Raw genomic sequence first — 6,681 nt, 5'->3', positions numbered from 1 at the left:
TCGATCAGTTTTTTGCCAGCAAAGACCAAAAATTTTATGAGCGTGGAATTATGCTACTACCAGAAAGATGGCAAAAGGTGTTGGACCAGAACGGTCAATATATAATTTAATAAAGTATTTGTTTATTATACGAAAACTTTGTTTCATTTCCACAAAAAAAAACGAAATGACTTTCCGAACAACCCGATATGTGACGTCTCACAAATGTGACCAGCTGTGACAAGAACGGGGAATGGGTTAAAAAATCATGAAATTTATGGATGGTCCCTTAGGTGCGTAAAAGAAAATTTCCGAGAATGTTGAATGTGTAGCAGAAGGAAGTTCGACTCAACCGTAAATATCTATGTTTAGTTAAGTCTCACAAAAGTACCTAGATTTACGTTTCATACATGTGGGAGGATAATAAACGCGTTTCTTTATTTTTCAAGGATAATAAAAAGAACTTAACATCTCAAACTTTGTCGCACAAAATTTCACGAATATCCATGTATTCTTTTGTCGTACGTTTTAGTCACGCACGCGTGAGCCGTCTGACCTGTTGTTGTGCACTTTTTTTTAAATAAACCTAGAGTGCCAAGACCTTGAGTGTGATATATGCAGAGATGAGATTTATTTGAAATACTGGCATTTAAAATGCAAATTCAAAATAAAAAATACCTATCTTTATCTTGTATTTAAATACTTTTTTAAAAAAAACATTTTATATTTTATTTAAAATAATGAATGACAGTTGTTCACATTGGCCATTGAAGGTATTAGAAGCTGAAAAAGGTGACAAAGAGACATTCCATGAATGCCGTATCATTCTTTAACTGAAGAAAGCCCAAAAAATTCTAAACTCCTTGGAAATGGATAATCTAAATAAAATATTGGATTGATATTGTTTTCCGGGTTCAATGTCATGGTCCATGGAACTTTGAAGTTCCAAATTGATATCAGCACCTTTAGGAAGAAACTACGAAATTCTACAAATTACGACAAAACAGCCCGCAAAACAATATCGAAGCTGTTTAAAACTGAAAACTACAAGATATTGTGGTGTACTAATAATTACCTATAATCCAAAATCCTTAGAAAACGATTCGAAAAACTTCATTTATTTGATGAACGCAAAGCTAAAGAAATTATAGATTCCATTTCTCTCTTTTATTACAATGTGTAAAAGATCGGAAACAAAATGAGGTTGTAAATATTTTGATATAAAATGATTGTAATTGATTTTACATCAATAAATTTATTTGCAACCCCAAACTATTTTGGCATTAGTATTTTTTTTTTCGATTTAAAACGGGTGACAAAGGTAAACAAGGAAGCACATAGAAAAATTATTTGTTGCTGAACTGAAGAAACTATAACTGTCGCTTGTTCGCAATTTTTTCCATCCACAAGTGGTTACTTCTTTTCTTGAATACCGAGGTATTTTCGTTAGAATATTTGACATTTAAAAACAATTTAAAGGATATGCAATTTTGTTCCCCGTTGGTTTATGCAATTGTCATTGTTTAGTAATGGATTCGCTGAAGTGGACATGTTCACTGCTGTTTCCATTGTCCTTTGAAGCAGTGGTAACATTAACAGTTAGCCTTTCAAACTGACATTTTCTGTGGTGTTTATGAAGTTAGTTTTTCTCATTACACACATGCATGTAATGTCAAGCGCTTTCGACTCTTTTGTTAAAATCAAAAAATCAAAAGGAAAATAGTTTTTCATATTTAAATGTATAGATATTAAGTGTTGAAATAAATTATTTGTGGACATGCACATGATAGGGTTACAGATTTAGTTACTTAAAAATTTTTGATAAAGGCTACATTTCTCAAATATTTTACATTGATATGCCTAGAAATTGAAGGGCAAAACGGATTAATAACAATTTTGAAAGCAACTATCTCCTCACTAATGTCTACTAAATTTTAAACACATTTTCGCTCTATGAAAGCAGATAAAAAAATTATTATTATGAAGCTCATTATTTCTATTTTCAGGTCATAAACCTATGTCCACTCTTGAAATTTCATATTGACCGGTGAAAAACTCTCCGAGCAAAATGGCATACAAACAGACAGGACGAAAGTAGTTAATGTTTTCTAGTAATAAAAACAAGATTTACTTCCTTCAATATAGTTTCTTATAGCCTTATTTGTAAAGATTAACTGAAAATACAGTAACGTCCTTAAAAAGATTCTGAAAGTTAAACAATGTTACAGATACTGGGTTTAATTTTGGTTGACGAAAAAAAAGTTTTGCTGTACAATACATCGAATATTAATATTGGTGCAACTAGGGAATTTTCCTAGAAGATGCAACGACGGTGATTTCGATGAATTTGTTAAACGGGAGATTACATTTGAACTAGTGTTGGATGTCAAACTAATAATTTTGAAAAAGTTGATTTACATTTAACCCAACGTAAGTATGCATATATGTATGTACATACCTGCTCATACACTACCTTTAGTATAAAAGCATCACAAATCCTAATGTTTTCCCTGTGGCAACCCTTTGAATGTTGTATTTACCTAAAGCCAACAGCATCAATTTTCATTTACATTTTCTTTTGATGTGTGCTCAGCGTCCAAAATACTTTTTACTTGTTTGAACGCAGAATGTCAAAACTTTGCCTGTGAACTCCCGAAGTTTACCTGCACAATCATTTCAGAAAAAAATGTTTTCAAACCCAATCAAGAACTCATCTTTCTCTTTTGGGAATGAATGTACGCAAAAAGCGTTTCTTAATGATCTAACCGCTTTCGTTTTAAGGCTTATCTACCTACAAATTGAAAATACGACCGAAATTGGAAATGACAAAAAATAAAGTGATGTTGTTTAATAAGACAGGTTTTTAGAGAGACAAAACTCCTAATCCCTTATTTTCACCGAAGTTTCCCATGCATTTTTACGCACCATCATTTTGGTAAGGAGACGTGGAATTTTGATTATGGGCTAAACACGTAATAATAATTATAAAAGAACTCAGCAATTGAATTTTTCAGTTTGTTTTTATAATTGTCTTATACATATAATGCCGGTCGTGTTCGATTTTTACGTCTCCTTCCTTAATTCCTGTATTATACTATGACCAAAACATTTTTATTTATCAAGTAGATTTTGTAATATTATTGATTTGATTGAGTTCGCATGCTTTAGTAGCTGTTGTATTATTACACGACCTATCTGTAACCAAAAAAAAAAGAAATAAATACGATAAATAAGAAAAGTTCTCTACTTTTATAGAAGCAACATTTTGCTCTTTTTTTGTTGTAAACTTTTAACGTAAATTGTAACTTCGAAAAATATGCGGCACGAAAAGGAATGCACCATAAAAAGAAAGCTGTTCGCATTTTTAATTAAGTTTTCATTCTTCTTCTTCTACCAAAAGACGATATACTTTAGAAGAATTTGCTTCCACGGATAAAGCTTATAAATTTTTATATACGCAGACTAGTTTTACGTTCGTTTTTTAAACCAATTCGTTTATCTTACATTATTTACCTACTGTTGGTTAAACATATTTTTAAGGATTAAAATATCCTATTTTAAATCAAAAATAGCATTTGATAACTATAGCATCTAACCGTTAATGATGTCCACATAACATCATCGTAAAAGTAATTTTTTCATCAGTGATTTGGGTAGGTTAGGTATATGAGGGTGATTCAAATTTTCCTTTTTTTTGCTTTTTTCTCTAAAAAATTTATAGTTGCAAGTCTATATTATGTGAACAACTTTAAGGAGAGCTCGTAATATTGATATCAGGATTTTAGTATACAACCTCTCATTTTTTTTTCGACATTTTAAGTTCTACTTACTACGATGTTGTGTTTTTCCGAAAATGTTTTATTTCTCATCAATAACAATAGAAAACACGTTTTACGGATATTTTTGTATTTTTTCATATAGCTCCTGCGAAATTTTCTTTCTTACTTATGCCTGCTATTTTTTTTATTTGCACCGCAAGAAGTGTTCACGGAAAATTTTTTTCATAAACAAGGTCTAAACCGCTAGCTTGCCTACACTTCTCGTTCTTTTCCTAGGGAAGACTGTTAAGTCCAATGAGTCGTGAATAATATNAATATCAGTTAATATTAGTTGGACTAAAGTTTCAACTGTTCAACCTGTCTATAAGGAAAAGAAAGCAAAAAGAGAAATTTTGAATCTCTCAAACAAATATAAAATAACAAAATTTTATTTTTTAAGAAGCTCTGTTTTGACTGGTGAATAAATAATGAAAATGATATTGTTCGGCCAAACCTTTTGTAGGTATATACATATAATTTATGAGGTTCCCTTAACCGAATTTGCTACACTGTTCGTCTTCTTTTTAAAGCTACCTTATTAAATTATTCTGACCAAGAAAGCTTACACTAAATAGTTAAAAATTATACTTCCGCAAACCATTTAGGAGTCAAAAAGGGAAGGTGTTAAAAAAAAAGTTCCTTTTGTTGTCTTTCTTGTATCTAAAACTGTATGGAGGTCACACTACAAATTTTAAACCAAAGGCTAGTTTTTATAATAAAATTCAAGCACTCATTTTCTGTTTTTCGTAAAATGTGGAGAGGAAGTTTTTGGTTCATTGTAATAATTTAATTTAGGATTGAAAAGATTGTTAAAGGTGTATGTTTGGAGCGCGGTGCTGTACGAGTGCGAAACGCGAAAAATAAAAGTGTTCGTAATGTGGTCTTACAGGCGAATGATGAAGATATCGTGAATAGGGAAGGTAAGAAATGAGGAAGTATTGAAAAATAGGAAAACAATTACTATGGAAGTCGATAAGAAATATGCGAGATGTGATAGTAGGAGATGGTTCATAGGGTTAGTTAGAAACACATTAGAAACAGAAGCAGGAGTTAAGAGGTGCAGAGGTAGATCTAGATAACATTAGAGCTCACAAATAGTTAAGGATGTGAGATATTCTAGTTTTAGGGAAATACGAAGATTAGGTCAAGATAGGAAAAAGTGGAGGTGCGCGATTGACGACTTTATGATGATGATGATGATGATGTAATAATTTTTAATAAATGACTTTTTGTACTTTATAAAATTGATTTTCTATTCTTAAAAACTTATTTTACTAATTGTATAGTATGTGCCGTTTGCATACTTTATATTAATGAAAATACCGTTAAGAAGATTTTTGCAAATTAGAATTATTCAGTTAATGTTCTAGAAAACGCCAGAGATAATGGAATTAACAAGAGGTTGTATTAAGCCTTGACGGACTACTTCTACAATGCTAGGAAGCACTAAATTTGTGGATTATCAGAAATGTTTTCTCCTTCCTTTATTCTTCAAAATTTGGCAAAGTAATAAATATTAATAAGGAATGCGACTGCTAATATCCATTGATTAGGTAACGTCTGACTAACAATAAGTAGAATAAAGAGGAATGAAATTTCCGTTTTTCAACGTTTCGTTGTTTTATAATATTGTATTTATTAAACAAAAAATAATGAATAGATAAGGCTTTCTAACGCTTGGAACTTAATGAAAATACAAACGCTTTTAGTTGCAGACAACTTTTTTCATTTCCACTGTAATTATTTGAAAATACAGTGTAATTCTTGTGTCCCTGTTCTACTGTTACTGCATATTTAAAATTTATTTACTGCGCATATCTTGTTTCAAAAGGAAGACAAACTGTGGTTCACTAAAATGTGTTTATTGAGTTTTATTTTGTATGCAACATATTGCAATATTTACAATGGTTATTTTCATTTATTTATGGAGTTGTTTATTGCTAATGTGCACTCAACCTTGTTGTAGAGAGAGGCGTTATTACACATAGTTTGTGATCGACGAAATTTGTGTAATTTTCCCATCGTAGCCAGCAATAAATAAAACATACGCCACAATAACCGTTTCATAAAATTAATATTGCTCGATAAAGATGATAAGTAATTATTTTTTCTGGTGCGTAAAGTAATTGAAGTGTCAGTTACGGAGGATGCTTTTTCCACTTCATTTCATGCCGACGGATACGTATGATATTTTCGACAAATGCATTGCGTTATATATATATATATACATAAATAGCGGAGGACGAGCTTTTCATTTTTGACAGGATTATAACTACACACGACCTATCTGTAACCAAAAAAAAAAGAAATAAATACGATAAATAAGAAAAGTTCTCTACTTTTATAGAAGCAACATTTTGCTCTTTTTTTGTTGTAAACTTTTAACGTAAATTGTAACTTCGAAAAATATGCGGCACGAAAAGGAATGCACCATAAAAAGAAAGCTGTTCGCATTTTTAATTAAGTTTTCATTCTTCTTCTTCTACCAAAAGACGATATACTTTAGAAGAATTTGCTTCCACGGATAAAGCTTATAAATTTTTATATACGCAGACTAGTTTTACGTTCGTTTTTTAAACCAATTCGTTTATCTTACATTATTTACCTACTGTTGGTTAAACATATTTTTAAGGATTAAAATATCCTATTTTAAATCAAAAATAGCATTTGATAACTATAGCATCTAACCGTTAATGATGTCCACATAACATCATCGTAAAAGTAATTTTTTCATCAGTGATTTGGGTAGGTTAGGTATATGAGGGTGATTCAAATTTTCCTTTTTTTTGCTTTTTTCTCTAAAAAATTTATAGTTGCAAGTCTATATTATGTGAACAACTTTAAGGAGAGCTCGTAATATTGATATCAGGATTTTAGTATACAA

The 6,681-nt window shown here is 30.7% G+C and overlaps 1 protein-coding gene and 1 long non-coding RNA gene across 4 annotated transcripts in view; one reads left to right on the top strand and one right to left on the bottom strand.

The window, feature by feature from the left end:
- The window catches only part of LOC108745080, a 27,684-nt gene that overhangs the window by 4,043 nt on the left and 16,960 nt on the right, over positions 1-6,681 (top strand). The window contains exons 2-3 of one of the 3 annotated variants that reach the window (XR_001939052.2): positions 1,986-2,409; positions 2,761-3,161. This is a non-coding gene — a long non-coding RNA (uncharacterized LOC108745080). Of the gene's footprint in view, positions 1-1,985; positions 3,162-6,681 lie in introns of those variants that run through there. The other 2 variants (XR_003231632.1, XR_001939053.2) reach the window with 2 other exon arrangements.
- LOC112905223 overlaps positions 1-6,681 on the bottom strand; it is a 72,915-nt gene that overhangs the window by 62,834 nt on the left and 3,400 nt on the right. The gene's annotated exons all lie outside the window — the stretch shown is intronic.

The sequence above is a fragment of the Agrilus planipennis genome, unplaced genomic scaffold, assembly GCF_000699045.2.
Source record: "Agrilus planipennis isolate EAB-ADULT unplaced genomic scaffold, Apla_2.0 scaffold39, whole genome shotgun sequence".
Classification (NCBI taxonomy): domain Eukaryota; kingdom Metazoa; phylum Arthropoda; class Insecta; order Coleoptera; family Buprestidae; genus Agrilus; species Agrilus planipennis.
This window is presented reverse-complemented; position numbering and strand designations above follow the sequence as displayed.